This window comes from Episyrphus balteatus, chromosome 4, assembly GCF_945859705.1.
Source record: "Episyrphus balteatus chromosome 4, idEpiBalt1.1, whole genome shotgun sequence".
In the NCBI taxonomy this organism is placed as follows: Eukaryota; Metazoa; Arthropoda; class Insecta; order Diptera; family Syrphidae; genus Episyrphus; species Episyrphus balteatus.
Genome location: NC_079137.1, coordinates 55,568,033 through 55,585,876, shown reverse-complemented (window position 1 = coordinate 55,585,876; position 17,844 = coordinate 55,568,033). Strand labels below are relative to the sequence as shown.

The following is a 17,844-nucleotide window of genomic DNA, read 5'->3' as shown; positions in this document are numbered from 1 at the left end:
AAAAAACATATTTAATGGGTAATTAGACAGTCAAAGCTCGATTATCCGGTTTTTCCCTAAAATGGAAAATTCTGTTAAAAATTGAATGGAACTTTATTATGATAACATCTATTTATTTTAAGAATAATTTTCAAATGAGGATAAAAAGTGGTGGAAGGTCACAAATTGTGTATAGGCAGAAATTCTTAACGCAGAGTTAAACTACCAAAGATTATAAGATTTTTATTTGGAGCAAAGAGAGAAGCAAATAAAAGTAGGTATTGGTTTGACGAACAGTTATGTATGAAAATAATTTAAAATATTAGAAAATGCTTAAACTAAATCAAATTTCTAGATAATTTGGTCAACCATGGAAATTTTTTACTAACGTCTGTCTGAAGCTTTTGTATTTACATAAAAGTTACGCATACGCCACAGTGACCCTCAAATCGTTCGAATTGTCATTTGAATGAAGTGTCTAAGCTGAAAAAAACCAGTTTAATAGAATTCAAATTGTATACCTTTCGTTCGGATCTCAGCTCTAGAAATTTTTATATTTTGATTTTTCATACTTATTTAAAAACTGCAATGATGGGACATGTTTTTTTAGGGTTGGGGTCAAAATTCTGCCGGGGTCAAAATTCTTTTGTCAAAATTCTGCTTTCAAAATTCTGCTTTACAAAATTCTGCTTTCAAAATTCTGCTTTTCAAAATTCTGCTTTTCAAAATTCTGTTTTTCAAAATTCTGTTTTTCAAAATTCTGTTTTTCAAAATTCTGCAAAAAAATAAAAAAGTGTTTGGAAAATGTTAAAAAGCGCGCGCTTTTTAACATTTTCCAAACCCTTTTTTAATTTTTTGCAAAATTCTGTAAAATCATCTTCTTGAAAAATTTTCTGCTTATTTGATTACTTACCTACATAATTTGTCATTCTTTAAATGCATATTAATTTTTGTTTTATAAATGAATAAATTTAAGAAAAGGTTTTTAATACTAAACATTTCCGAAAATAATTCAAATTTTTTTAATTTATCAAATAAAGATGAATATTCAAAAATTTGAATAAGAAAAGGAATATTTTGTATCAAACAACATCGGTTCCAATAAGTAAAAGATTTTATTTGAAAGAAAGTCAGTTCATGCATTTTAAAAAATATTTGCGACACTTAAACAAAAAAATTTAGGAAAGTACCAAAGTTGAATTACATTAATGAGGTGTATTTTTCTTTAGTCAGCGCATATGCTATAAAAAAAAAAACAGAATTGGCAGAATTTTTTTGTTCAAGTTTAATGCTGGCAGAATTTTGAAAAGCAGAATTTTAAAAAGCAGAATTTTGAAAAGCAGAATAGAAAAAAAGCAGAATTTTGAAAAACAGAATTTTCGTTAAAAAAGCAGAATTTTGAAAAGCAGAATTTTGAAGCCAGAATTTTGACCCGATCCCGTTTTTTTAACCGGGTTGGGGTCGAAATTCTGTATGTTGCAAAATTCTGTATTCAAAATACTGTATGCCAAAATACTGTATGTCAAAATTCTGTATGTGCAAAATGCTGTAGGAACAAAATTCTGAAAGGCAAAATTCTGTATAGCAAAATTCTGGTTGGTCAAAATGCTGTATTTCAAAATTCTGTACATCAAAATTCTGTAAATCAAAATTCTGTAAAAATGCTGTAAAAAAATATCGTTTTGATAATGTAAAAAAGTGCGCGCGCACTTTTTTACATTATCAAAACGATATTTTTTTACAGCATTTTTACAGAATTTTGATATACAGTATTTTGCCGTACAGAATTTTACAAAACAGAATTTTGCATGTCAGTATTTTGTTGATACATTATTTTGACGTACAGAATTTTGTATTTACAGTATAATGACGTACAGAATTATGGTATTACAGTATTTTGACCCCACAGAATTTTGTCGTACAGAATTTTGAAAAGCGGAATTATGACCCGCTCCCTTTTTAACCATGTCAAACTAATAAAACTTTTTTCAGAGTACTGTTCTAAGATAATAGTTGGAAATTGAGTTCTTTTAAAACTTAAAACTGTTAATTTATTTTATAGCAAAATTAGGTACGAATTGGAGTACGAAATAAATTAACTAATTAAATAAATTTTACCCAACCAATGAAAGAATTTATAAAAATAAAAATCAATTCTGAACAGGGGAAAGAAAATATTATTCAGAGCACAAACACTGCATTTAATAAAAAACCTAAAGGAATTGAGATAATCAAGTTACCAAATTCTGAGAGCCTTTAAGTAGGTTTATATGCATATTTCGTTTGAACGATTACTTTTGGGGTACCCTGTATAACAGAAGAGTCAATTATTATAAAATCGGTTTTATAGAAAATAAAAAATCACTCATTTATGATATTTTGAAAAACTACATAATATTTTAATTCTTAATTTTGTCATAAAAAGAACTAAACACATCAATTTGAAAAGAACTCATAAAATTCAGAACACATAACAACTCCTTGTTGAAGCCATATCTAATCTTGCTATACTTATTTTGACGTGATAAGTGAACGCAAGAGAAAGCGTGACCCATGTTCAAGTTAAATTAATAAAAGCACCAAATATTTCACATCTAAATCTCAAAAAATATGTGAATGTTTCTTTATATAAAACTCACAGTGACTAAATCCAGATGATTCAACAGGGTTGGGTTCGATATCCCGTTTTTTATATTCCCGTTTTTTTAAATCCCGCTTTTAAAATCCCGTTTTTTATTATCCCGATTTTTTAAATCCCGATTTTTATAATCCCGTTTTTTATTATCCCGATTTTGCAAGCAAAACTAGTTGTTTTATTTAAAAAATCGCACGATTTAATTAAAACCTTTAATAAAAAATATAATATATAAAAAAAAATAAGAAAAAGTAAGGAATGTGATACTAAAAAGAAATCAATTAACAAACTAATATTTACTTTAAAGTTTCAAAAGAACAATCAAATCGTGATAATCGAAAAGATTAATAATAACATAAAATGATCACAACACCTTAAATTAAGTACACACTACATAATCAAAAGAAATTTCATTTAAATATATTTCAACTTATAGGTATTTAGATGCATTTCAACAATTTTGATATTTAAATAAATGAAATTTCTTTTATTTGTGAACTCAATTTAAGGCTTCAATCATTTTATGTTTTTATAAAAGAAATACCGTTTTCATAATGTGTTGAAGGTACATATTGTGTGGGCTTTACAACGCAAAAAATCAGTTTTACTAATTGTTTGTCTATTTCTCATGATTTTTTTATTTGTGAATTAAGCATGTATTTTGTAAAAAAAAATCGGGATATTCGGGATTTGATGGGATTTTAAAATGCGGGATTTCAGAAAACGGGATTTAAAAAAGCGGTATTTTAGTAAACGGGATTTTGAAACTTTTTTTTCGGGATTTTCGAAAAACGGGATTTTAAAAAGCGGGATTCCGATACGCTCCCGATTCAACATCCGTTAAGATAGTTAACGCCTTTTATCAAGTGAATATTACTTAGCGTGAATATTTCTTTGGTCATGCCAAACAAGAACTTTAACTGTCATAACATGAAATTAAAAAAAACGGAAAAAACAACTTAAAATCAACGAAAACCCCGTTGATTCAACTATTTTCGGTATGATTTTGCGTTGAAGACGAAAATTTTAAAATCAAATTAGAACATCGTTAGTTTAAAGTGGTTTGCCGTTATAAAACATCTTTAATTCAACGTTGTTTCAACTTTGAAAAAAATCATCAATTTATTAAAAAAAAAAAAGAAAAAATTGACAGCCACTGGGAATCGAACCTACAACTCTTGGATCTCTAGGGGAATGCTTTACCAACGTGCTATCACAAGGTTGGAAATAAGAGTGTTAAAATGCAACAAAAGCTGAAATCCGACAAAAATAAAAAAAATTCTTACGTTATTTCAATTTTAATTTAAAGATGTTTCATGTTATTTTTTTCAACGTTAAATCAACGTCGATCATATTCCATTTTACGTTGCGTTTTTTCCCTCAGTGAAGAGCTGTTTTAGAAAGATTTTAGCATGAATAGACGCTTCTATGCAAAGATTGGTGGGAACTGAAGATAAACAATGCCTACGTATTAAAACAAATCTGCTAGCCAAAAATCAGCATGTTACTACTTTTTCCCTCTTTTGACAATTTTCTTTTGAAAAATGAAATTTTCCATTAATAATAGGGTGTGTCACTTTTGTATGGCCTAAAAAAAGTTCCCTAATTTTGCAATGTAATAGTGGTCAAAAGTTTTATTAGGGTTTAAGGTTTAATAATATGTAAAAAAAATTATAATATCGTTCGTCTTTGGCTCACTCAAATCGGTTGAAGTTGTTAGGAAAAAAACGATTTTATATTTAAAAATGATTTTTTTCTTCGCATATTATTATAAGTGTTCAATTCTAATAAATATAAGCTTAAAAGTTTTTTCTTACAAAGAAATATATATATATCTCTAAAAATTCAAATTTCTTCGATTTCTTCCTATATTTTGAGCGAGCCAAAGATATTAATTAAAATGAAAATTGTAAACGCAGGATTTATTTTTGATAAGTAATGCAACTTTAAAAAGCTATTACATTTGAAAATTCTATACTTTAGCATTTTGACACACCCTAATACATAAGCATGAATAAAACTTCAAAATAAAGCCAAAATCTATTATACCTCACGCTGTTGTTGTCTTATTTAACTTTCCTTTGCCATTCATTTTGCATGGTCACCTACGTTTGCAAGGCTCATGTTTCATTGGGTTTTGAATGCTGATTGCTGCTTGCACATATTTATGTAGTTTCGCATAGTTCTCGATCTGAGCTCTTTCAAATAAACCCTCTTAACTTCGTAACGCAAAACCCTTGGATTTGAGAAACCATCCTAGTCACATCGTTAGGTAAGTTCTAATGGTCTGACAAATCTTCTTCTCTTGATAAATGTTGTCTGCCTAAAAATAGATTTAGGAATCATGTATAGTTGGTTCACATCTCCGCATGTTTATGGACGTTTAACGATTTCAAATCATACCTTAGGTCAAATTGAAGCTGTTAATACATCTGGAGAACAATCAATCTACAGAATTATGAAAGCCCACAATATTACCTAAGATTTTACTTGAGCTTTCAAATTGTTGAGGAACCTCAAATGAAAGCCCATTGCTCTGTTTAAAGGTTTTAAAAGGTTAATTTCTAGCTTAAAAATTCATGGAAAAAAGAAAAATAGAATATAAACAATGATAAGGAAAAAACAAGGTTTGTCACAAAACAACATCGCATCAATTTATTCGTTTTCCTTTAAAAATTATTTAGATGAAACTCTTTATAAATATTTACACCTTCGCATCTTCTACAAAGTATAGACGACATTCATTACTAAATAAGAACTGAACAGATTTATATTTGTGATTATTGCAACACACAATCATGAGAGAGAGAGAAAATGTAAATAGATAGGTTTTGCTAATATGGTTTGGTTGCGCGAATTGGTTTGGAAATTGGATCGTTGCGTCGTCGTCTACATCTCATCATCATATAAATAATAAAAGCAACGACTATACTCTCTTTTGTGTACAATTGTGTAGTATGCATTGCTAATTTCTCTGATTCTGATTCTGAATCGGTGTGATGGACTTGAAACCTTCGTTTAATTAGAACTCATGTGCTAAATGAGAACAATTATTTTTGACTTTTTTTTTTTTCTTGTTACTTGAGTATTATTATCATCGAATGGAAAATTTTTCATCTCACTATACTATTGTAAATGAGGATTATAAAATTGAAAATAAAAAATAAAAAAAATAATTACGATAAATCAGTTCTTAGAAATACATATATGATATAGGATTTAGTTTTTTTTATATTTAATTTGAATGAAATTCTATCATCTGAAACATATATTTTAACTAATTAAATATTCGATTAATGAATTAGTATGCTGAGTAATTCCCATTTAGCAGACTCACATACAAATTAATCTGAACAGCAATTCTATAAAAAATGTATTTGTCTTAAAGAGTAATTAGTTTAGTAAAGTCTTTGTACGAGAATATGCTAATTTATTTATGCATCAAAGGGAAGAATAAAAGCAAAAAGAGATTACTAGTATCATTTCAAACTTATTTTATTATTTTGATCTTGTTCAGTAGTATTTTTTAAATAATTTACTTGGTACACTAGGGCGTATACTTGTTATTTTTTTTTTAATTCTTCGATTAATGCGTTATATTTGGAATATTTGGAATACGGTTTTCCAAGACAAGAAGAAATAGAAGGGGGATGTTGGACTATTCACCCCCTTTCCCCTTCCTTTTCTTCCGTTTCTGTACCTTCACCTCTTAAAATGACAACTATGTACAGGTACACCCGTTTCATAACTACATTTTTAAGAAATAAGAATAAAATAGTTGAAAAGAACAAAACATTTTCCAATAAAATACTTTTAATTACAAAAAGTAAATGTGAATATGGCTACATAGCTGAAGAAAAAAAATAAATGAATGCATTGAAAATCATCTGAATTGCATTTTATGTTTAAACCAAATTGAATTTTATTTTTCATTATTCTTAATAGCAAAATAATTTGACACAAAACATATTGTTCAAGCAATTAAACACAACGCATTACTTCAATTTACAATTTGTGCTAAATGATTACACGATGTTTTACTTCTTATTTGCTATTGTTCTTATTAAATGAATTACTTTGTTAGAAATGTATATAAATATTTACATGGATTCCTGAGGTCATTTTAAGACAAAAAACTTAAGATGTAATTTTCTCGTTTTCGTCCCGTTTTCGAGTTATTACGTTTTTTATAATTTTTGCTCCCTTTTCCTTTAAATGGCTTTATCTTTGCCAAACTACGTCTGATTTGAAAGATTTTTTTTACAACCAATCAAGAATTAATTACAGTTTAAGTTTGTCTCAAAACTTTTTTTTCTGCGAACAACCGTTTCTCCGCAATTTTGCATCAAACCCAATTTTCTTTATTTTTTAAGTTGGTTTTTTCACTTTTATATCATTTAATTCAAAAAAACACGTAAATGAGTATTAATTTTGTTCACTTAGTATTAAAGCCCAGTTTATTTTCTTAACATAAATAACTTTTTTTTTCATGAAAAAGACTACCTACTAAGAGTAATTTAAATAAATAAACAAACTGAGTGAATTAAAAAAAAAAAATAATTTTTAAATACAAAATTAATTTAAATGAACTAAAACTTTTTCTGAGCTTTATCGGAAAACGGAACGAAAACAAGAAAATTACCTCTTAAGTTTTTCGACTTAAAATTACCTCAGGAATCCATGGTTTTCGTTTGGGGCGGTGACTGTGGGACACCCTGTATAAAAATTATTTAGGTATGTAAATGAATGTAATGTGTTTAACGAATTTAAGCTTTTTCATTTTTTGCATTTTCCGAGAATATGTACTATGGTATACTAATGTAAATTTATGTTTACACCATCAGAAATAAGAGATTTTAACGAACAAATTACCCACCGATTTTTTGAAAAAAAACTGATATTTTGACACGTGAATTTTCGATTGAAAATAAGGGTGTTTTTTTGATATTTAGTCAAAATAAGGTTAAAAAATTAATATTTTAAATCAAATAAATAACTGTGTATTTGAGACATAATAAGGTAGGTTTTCACCAAATTTTGTAGAAAAAAACATCTTTTTGAAAAAAAGATAAAAATAAAAAACAAAAAACTCGGTTTTTTTAATTTTTTCATATAAATTTTGAGGTTATGTGAAAAAATTGTTAATGCATAAGTTGTAGATCTTTTTATTACCTACAACTTTGCCATACAACTTTTTTCCATAGAACTTGTAGTTTTGCCGGAAATCGAGATATACCATTTTTTACCATTAAAAGCTCAACCCATCCACTTCCCGAACTCGGCTCGCCCGTAATTTATTTTTCCTTTAATTTTTATCATATTCACCTCCTTTTCCAATGGGTTTCATTCTACTATGATTTTTTCTTACTTTTTAATGGTTTTGAAGGCTTCGGCACTGGTCTATGTTATGTGGAATACCATAATTTATTTATTTATTTGAATATTTTTTGACTGGGCAATGTAAAATTTGAATTCAAAAAAAAATCGGGTCACAATATCAAATACAGGTCTTTATAAATAAAAGAATGTGTTTGTTCTATTGATCTCATTATCAAGATTGATGTTTGTAGGCCTAAAGTTTCTGTATTTAGAATATGAAATATTACGAATTTAGGATTTTCGTATGAGTTGGAAAACTAAGTTTTTTGAACCTTTTGAAAACAATATAAAGCCAGGACTTGAAAAAATCGTTTAAAAAAAATTTTTGAGTGGACCATGCTAACCATTTATGGTATGAAAATAGATGTTGCCCGATTCTTAGACTTGCCCGATGTACCCACATAATTTCATAAAATTGTTAAAAAAAATACATACAAAATTTTTTGGTTGGACCACCCTAACTATTTAGTGGTATAAAAATAGATGTTGGCCGATTTTAGACCTTCCCGATATACCTACAAAATTTCATAAAAATCATTTCATTAAAATATAGAAATTTTTTTTGGTTGGACCACCCTAACCATTTTATCATATGGAAATTCATGTTTGTCGAATGGCCGATTCTCAGACTTCCCGACATACACAAAAAATTTCGAAAAGATCGTTCCAAGAAGATATAAAAAAATTTGGCTGGACCACCCTAACAATTTAGAGGTATAAAAAATAGATGTTGGCCGATTCTCAGACCTACCCGATATGTGTACAAAATTTCATAAAAATCAGTCCAGCCGTTTCGGAGGAGTTTGGTAACAAACACTGCGACATGAGATTTTTATACAGGGTGTCCCACAGTCACCGCCCCAAATGAAAACCATGGATTCCTGAGGTCATTTTAAGTCGAAAAACTTAAGATGTAATTTTCTCGTTTTCGTCCCGTTTTCGAGTTACCACGGTTTTTATGATTTTTGCTCTCTTGTCCTTTAACTGGCCTTATCTTTGCAATTGTGTTTGATACAAAATTGTGGAGAAACGGTTGTCCGCAGAAAAAAAAGTTTTGAGATAAACTAAAACTGTAATAAATTCTTGATTGGTTGTAAAAAAAATCTTTCGAATAAAACGTAGTTTGGCAAAGATAAGGCCAGTTAAAGGACAAGAGAGCAAAAATCATAAAAACCGTGGTAACTCGAAAACGGGACGAAAACGAGAAAATTACATCTTAAGTTTTTCGACTTAAAATGACCTCAGGAATCCATGGTTTTCATTTGGGGCGGTGACTGTGGGACACCCTGTATATTAGAATTTAGCATAATTCTACCAAACAAAAGGTAAAAAAAATTAATTCAAAAGAATCTTTCTTACAAAAATTCTTGTAAATTTTCAAGAAATTTCTTCATCATGTTAAACTGTCGGAAAAGGCATGTTTTACCAATTTTCCCTTTTTTCAAACCAATATTTATTTCATATTTTAATTTTAATTTACAACGTCAAAATAAAAATAATCCATCATTAATTATAGCGCATAATCCCTATCCCTACATTACTTACTGAAATTATGATTGTCCTCACAAAAGAGTTCTAAAGAAGAATAAAAAAATTAAATACCAAGAAGCATTTAAAACCTTCAGCAATTACAGAAAAATGTGCAAAAAAACGTATTTAGAGAAATTCTCTGAAAAAAGAGATTTAAACCTCAAGGGAAAGGTAAATCAGAATCAACTTAAACTGAATATAGTAGTAAACATTCATCCTACACAAACCTCGTTGTCAGTTAATTGTACATTTTTAATAATAAAATTAATAAACGTTAATAATTGACATTATTCTTTAGATTTTTGAATAAATTATAAATAATAATAAATTAAAATAAAATATTTCTTTTAAAATAATCTATGTGAACTCAAATGTTATAAGAAGTTAATAACTCCTCTGCATCAAAATCATTTCTGCCTTACAAGTAGGATTCAAACCACTTTAGAATATTCGAGTGGAAAACAATATATTTCAGTTTATTTGTATTTATACAAGGTGGTTTACTCTATCGAACTCTTTAGCAAAGTAGGGACTTTGCTAAATAGTACAGGTAAAATAGGCATTTAAAAAAAAAAAAATTGTTACACTCATGAAAAGTTGGCAAAAAGTTTCCTTTTGGGATAAGAACCAAGTACAAAAAAAGTCTATAAAAAAATTTAGGTGAAAGGGTGTTTTATTCGAAGAGACAGTAAAATCTGTAATTGGTCCTAAAACGCCAATGATTCATTTTATTTTTAATGTCAAATTAAACATTTATACTTAAGTTCTTAGACGTTTTACACGAATCATTGACGTTTTAGGGCAAAATACAGATTTTACTGTCTCTTCGAATAAAACACCCTTTCACCTAAATTTTTTTCATGAAAACTCTTTATTCTTGCTTTCTATCCCAAATTCAATGTTTTTTGTTTTTGTTTCCACTAAAAAAAAACACCCTTTTGACCATGATATTTTTTTTACCTATCTTAAAAGTAACATAATTACTGAATTTCAATAGGGTATCACTAATATAACTCTAGTATTACACACTTTTTCAAATGTACCCATATTTTCTCTACACCTAAAAAAAAAACACAAAAATAATTTATAGATTTGTTTTATTCGTAATTCCTTTGGAAAAAAGAACATATTTAATGAATTTCGTGAGGGTACCTTCATTGATTTTGTGGGACTTATCGCGGATTTTCCCTATTTCCAAAAAAAAAAAACACCCTTTAACCTAAAATATTTGTATAGACTGTTTGGATTCTTGGTTTCTGTTATAAACGAAACACTTTTACCAATTTTTATTGGTGTAACAATTTTTTTCCAGTTTTTGTGGTACTAATTCCGAATTTTGTCATTTCTTATAAAAAAAACCTTTTCACTAAAGATAATTTTGTACACTTTAAAGATTCTTAATTCTTATATCAACCAAAACTTTTTCACCAAGTTTTAAAAATGTCATTAGATTCACCATCAAAAAATACCTTCTGTCATATGATGATATTAGACAAACAATTTTTTTCAGTATATTTTTGACCTTCACCCCCTCCCATTTTTCCGCGAAAAAACACCCTTCCACCCAACTTTTTTTTATAGACTTTTTTTTTGTACTTGGTTCTTATCCCAAAAGAAAACTTTTTGCCAAGTTTCATGAGTGTAACAATTTTTTTTTTTATTTCTTGATTTTATTTACTATTTGACCTGTATTAAAAGCGTTCGATAGGGTAAACCAGTTTGAAACCATTTTCAAAATTAGTATCTGCCAGATAACTAAATGTGTATAGTAAAGCACATCGTAGTTGACCTTCCAGGAACTAATCCATTTTGAAATGGTTAAACAAAAAACAATTTTCACAAAAATTTTTTTCTAAAATTTTGGATTTAGTCAACGTTTTTTGTTCTTAAAGTCATTGTTTTTCTTGACTTGATTTTTTAGAATTCATTATATTATTTATTATTTTTTTCTTATTCAGCTCCATCATCGAAGTCATTTTCACAAAAACAATTGACAAAATTTTGACTCAAGAGTTTACAAAAATATTAACTCTTTTTTTTTTCAAACCAAAAAAACATTGTGGGTTCAATTTTTATTTAAGAAGTTTATATAAAATACTTAAAAACATTAATAAAATGTATTTGTTTACACATTTTTCCGTAATTAACAACACCAAACAACGAGTAAGCAGCTTATAATAACCATTCCTACCCACCTACCAATTAAAAATACTATTTCCGCCAAACCATGATTTTTTTCTTACAAAAAACTTTACAATATTCGAAACTGTCAAAACAACGTCAACTACCATGTTTGTAATGAATCATTTCAACTCGTTTATAGACTGTATTCTATTTCATACATCCCTAAAACTTTTCATGTAATAAAGTTTTGTACTTAAACGAAACCGCTAAGCGGATTACATTAAAGTGTCCTTATAAAAAATAAATATTTATGTTATCGTTTGTTTTTTATGGGAATTAATAAAATTTTTGTTTACAATTAGTTTATAGATTCTAATAAAACTAATCATACCAGTTGAATAATATGTTTTTAATTGTTTATCTTCAGCTTTTATTTTTTGTTCCAATATTTCAAATTAAAGTGAAAAATTTTAAAATAACACCAACAATACATAACCATACTTTTCCTAGTAGCTGTTTTTTTTTATCTAAATATTCTATAAACTAAATTCCCAGTATGTGTGGCAATATGTAGATGTGTTCAGTCAACTATTATCCTTCCTTTCCGAAAAATATAAATTCGAATTCTATTCAAACATAATTATTACTCTCAGCTTCAATCAACTAAAAAAAATGTCCCTTTTTTCATCACATTTCCATTGAAATTATAAAACACTTTTTCACGATAACAAAAGATAATAAAAGGCTGAAACCTTTTTCCATTGAAATTGTTAAAAAAAACCTTGGTGACATTTGGTTTTTTTATTTTTTACTGGTCGGTGTGTGAGCAATTAAAAGAATTTAAAAATGAAATTGTTCACTGTCCTGTAAAAAAAAAATGATACAATATACAAAGTATATCCTCTTTCAGTCTTATAGATTGATTTTTAAATTCATAATAATAATTAAAATATTGATAATTATTATAAATTCAAAAAGGATTGAGAAGAAAATCTTTTAAGCTTGTCATCTCTCATGGCAGTGATAGCCATGGAGGTGTTGCTATTTAAAATTTAATTTTAAAAGCTTTTAGCCCTTTTTTGTTCTACCTTTACGAAAATTGTTACAATTATTGTCTTTTGATTATGTAGAAGGCCAATATTGCTGACAATCTGCAAAAGCATTTATACTTATAATTATTGAAACTTCAGAGACAATAAATTCTTGAGAGTCATAAAAAAAGGATAAAATTTAATTTATTAACTTAATTTAATTGTAAATGTCCTTTGAATTCTAGAGTCTGGTTGAATGTAAGTCTCATGAAATGTATTCAAATATAATTTTATATGGGAAATACAATTTCATTCAAACTATAAATTCAAAGCATTAAGAGAAAAGTTTTTGGAGAAAAATGAATAGATTTTGAGAAAAACACCTTTTTGGCATGCAAGTACGATTAAAGAAATGTTAAAAAATAAACGATTATTTACTAACAAAAAAGTGTGTACATAAAATGTTACTCATACACCACAGTGTCCCCTTAATTTAAACATTGAAATATGGGCTTTTTCGTGTGAAAGTCAGGTCAAGTGAGGGAATTTTTGAAAGAAGTCAAGAAGATTACCAAATAAAATTGAATTATATTCGATTATAAAAAAAAAAAATGTGTTGAGTTATTTTTAAAAAGAAAGATTTCGTTTTTGAAGAATAAAATTTCAAAAAGAAAAGCGTAAAAGCAAAGTTTGGAACTGAGATAACAGTGAAGAGTTTATGAAAGGGGACTTAAGTTTCGTCAAAAACGTTAGAACTGCTTCTGAGAAACAATTATATTAGAAAAGTAGGTGTGGAATTCGGGGTATCTAAAACTACACTCAAAATACTTTATTTGTTTAAAAAAAAAACCTAAAACTTTGATCGTAATCGACGGAGGAACTTAAAAATTGGATATGTAGTGGGCGAATAAATTCAAAAATTAGAGAGAGAAAAAGAATTATAGAGAGAGAAAAATACCTGTAAAAATTCCATGAAAATGGATGAAACATTAAAAAATGGGATTTTCTTAAAACTCCTCTTTAAATATTTTACTTGTTTATAAAAAAAAACAAATGTTCTCGATTTTATCAAAATCTTAAAAGTCGCTTCTGAGCAAATATGTTATAAATTTGCGTCAAAACGGGCAGAAGATTATGAAACCCATTCTTTAAGGATTGAGAGAGTCCAACAAAGACTTACAAATTTATTGTTCTTTAAATTGAACTGGAATATTGAAACTCCATCATATTCAACAAGATGCTTGCTTTTCAATGTTCAAACACTTGATTTAAGAAGAAAATATTTTTGCATAATGTTTATCAAAGATTTAATCAACTTTCATTCTAATTGTCCTCAGTTGTTGGAACGTATAAATTTCTATTTTCCATCTAGAAATCTCCGAGTTAACTTTCACTTTCGTGAACATTTTTACAGAACCAATTATGGTAGAAACGAACCTCTTGCACGTTGTATAAGAGAAACAAACCTTGCAATTGATAATATTGATATTTTTGGAATTGTTCAAAAAGAATTTGATGATGGTCTTACAATATTATCAATAGTTTTCTTTAAATTGATGTAATATTTAATGTTATTTATCTGCTCCAAATCAGTTTTCTAATAATTGTATGTATTTGTATTTTTAAATTTTAAATTATTTATAGTTTTATATATTATCATTATTTACTTATATTATTTAATATTATTTACATTAATTTGTTAAAAATTATTCTATAAGAGATGTTACTCTGCTTGATGAAAAAAAATTTAAAAAAATCAAATAATATATAAGATCATCCTCAGTTGGGTACCTTACTGTACAAAAAAAAAAAAAAAAATCAATACAACCATTTTCAAGTTTTTCCATTCACGTTATTAGCAAGAGCAGGTTCGTACTTATTTATAAGAATTTGTGGGGTTCGTTTGTCATTGGCAGCAATGAAAATGAACAATTTTTTAAAATATTTTTTTTTTTTCAAAATTGAATTTTTTAATTTTGTATAACAAAATATCTTTTTTATGAATCATTTTTTTGAAAACCGAACAGTTGTTTTTTTCGAAATTTTTTTTTATATGTGGAATAATAATTAAATAATAATTTCTTACATTATTTTAAAAAACTTGAATCTAATGATTTTCAAAAACAAAAATGTTTTGAATTACAAGAAATTAAATGGAACGTTTGAGAAGTTTAAAAATAATTTAAAAATATGTAATTGAGTTTTTAAAAATGAATTTTATATTTTTTAAATTAAATTAAAATTAATTTTTTTCATTGAAAACTTTTAACATTCAAAGCAAATTTTTCATAAGAGCAAGTAAAAAAAAGACTGTGAATCATGCCAGTTTTTTTTTAAATCAAAAATTTTATTTCGTAAAATTATCTATCTTTTCCAAAAAATATTTTTTATTTCGATTTTTTTAAAGTCTTGATTAATAATAATAAATAGATGACATTTTTCTATTTTTAAGTTATTATTTTTCAAGTCGAGTTTGTCTTTGAGCCTCTGAAGAACTGGACCTAAGAAAATATTTTTGATTTAAATTTAAATATAAATCAATTCTTTTTTTAATATTAACTACAAACATTTCATATTTGCTTTTCAAATCCAACCATATTTTAAGTAGGTACTTTTGGAACCACTTCAAAGTATTAAATAATATACAATATACCACAACTTTTCCCTTCATAGGTCACGTAACTCGATACATTATGAGTTACTCTCATTAAATTAATGAAATTAAAACCATTGACAATAGCAATACGAAATTAATTTAAATGTTACAGTTCACCTCGTAACTGCCTGTTATGGCTTCAAGTTCTCAGAATTAGTTATTATAACTAAAAAGTCATCAAATTATTTACCCCCAACTCATTTATGTTAATGTTTTATTAAATTTCCAATTTTTCAATATATGTAAATTGATTTATTGAAACTAGAGGCGTAAACCCATATTAAACAGAACACATAAATGGATCCAATGTCCTGGATATTTTGTTTACTGATTTTCTTTCTTGGAATTATATTGAATAAATTACATAATATTATTTTGTCTAGTTTTAAATTTACAGTAAAAAATTAAATGTTTTTTTTTTTAGTTAAGTTACTAATTATATTATTCTCCATTTTAAGTATTTAAAGGTTTATCTTTGAAAAACACTTCAAAACATTCTTAAACAAATAAATTGTTATTAATATTTTACAATTTTATTGTTAAAAGTTAAAATTTAAATATACATCAATAATGTTTTGTTTTTATATTGTATTTACAAACCACACAAAATTTCATTATAAACACATTTCAAAAAATTTTGAAAATTAGTATATTAAAAATATTATTTCAAAAATCTTTATTTTATTATTTCAAGTCATTAGACATTTCTTAGAATAGCATTGAACATTAACAACAACAAAAAAAAATAAATATCAAAAATACCAAAAACAAAAACAAACAGCAACGATGACAAACAAAAAAAAAGTCAACAACTAGGTATATCTACTATAGTAAAGCTTAAGCTTTGGAAACAAATATGTGCAGAATGTAGACATGCATGCAGATATAAATTTTATTTTTGTTGGCATGAAAATTGGAACGAAAATAACGCGACTGCTGCAAGTAAAGTAGACTTTTTTTTTTTGTATTGTTGGTCATTTTGGTTGAATTTTGTGTGAATGTGTGTTTTATAAATGCAGGAAAACATTTACGCGTATGCTCAATAACGTGACATGTTGTATAAACATATACATTTTCTACAAGAATATTGTCATTGAACCCGTTAGCGTTAGCTGTTATTTTCAGTAGAATTTTCATTTTGCCAATCGGAGGGAATTTTTGTTTTTTTTAATTAGAAATTTTCATCAAAATCGAGATAAAAAAATGAATAAATCGTTTGGCTGTCAAAATGGTTTGGAAATTTGTATGAAAGTTTATCAACAATAAATCAGTTGGCCGCAGCATTGTTTGAGAAAAAAAAAATTATTGATTTTAGCAGAGGCGTTTCAATTATAATTGGATCTTTGATTGTTTGTTAAACAATTTTAGGGTAAATTTCAGGCTACTTTAAAATGTAAGAACTTTTGGTGTAATGCTGAGATACGTGACATAATTGAACTTAATGTTTGGAGTTGTAAATTTCACCCTTATTTAAGCAGATTTAAGAAATGGTTAGCTAAAAAAAGTTTATCAACAGTTTAGGTACGGTTATTCACGATTAACAAATTTAGATATTATTTCAAAAGTTGATTTTAAATAAACAAAAAATCGATTTCCTCTCTAAAATAAAAAAAAAATATTTTTTGAACCGTTATTAATGGTACACGCCCTAAAACTTTTTTGATTTTGATTTTCTTATAACTTTCTGAGTGTATTAATATTAAAGTTATGAAAATATTTTTACTAAATTAAATACCAGAGTTGGGAAGTAATGATTCGAAAAATTTTTAATTACAATTACTTGTAATTAAAATGTGCAAAATTTTTTTTCAATTACATGTAATGGGTAATTGAAATTCTTTAATTACCCATTACATGTAATTGAAAATTGTCAATTACTTGTAATTCAATTACTTTTATGTAATTGAAAACAAAAGTAATTACCAAAAAAACAGTAATGATTACTTTTTTAAGTAATCACTACACGAAAATGTAATTAATTGTATGTTTTTTTCAATTACATTTCACGAGATAATTTGTAAATGGTACGGAATTAATCTGTTTTGTCATAAGATGTTATGAATAGTGTTAGAGTGGCTTCAAAATATCTTTAAGAGGTTATTACTTACTACTTGGGGCCTATTTCAGAGCTTAATTCATTGTTTACATCAGCTTCATCAATTACTTTAAAAATTAATTGCGGCGGCCTGTTGGACTTTTCGAAGCAATTTTTCAGACATTTGCACTATTTAGACCTTTACAAATATTTCCCGACTTTCAATCGGACTCAACTAATGATTTTCTAGGTTGCTGATGTAGTAAAAGTAGTTGAGGTAGTAAGCTCTGAAACACGCCCCTGGTAAGTGCTGAAGATCAATAAAAAACTGCACTGAAAGAAGATTCGAAGAAATTTTACATTTTTCAAAACTTAATTCATGGTATGAAATGACGACTCCAAATTGTCATATCGTCGCCAGAGAATTGTTTTGTCTTAATGGAATTCTTTGTCTTTTGGAATTCTGGAAAATCGC

The 17,844-nt window shown here is 27.0% G+C and overlaps 1 protein-coding gene across 2 annotated transcripts in view; it reads right to left on the bottom strand.

Annotated features, from left to right (window-relative positions):
• The window catches only part of LOC129918246 (receptor-type guanylate cyclase Gyc76C-like), a 126,746-nt gene that overhangs the window by 73,747 nt on the left and 35,155 nt on the right, over nucleotides 1–17,844 (bottom strand). The window lies entirely within an intron of this gene.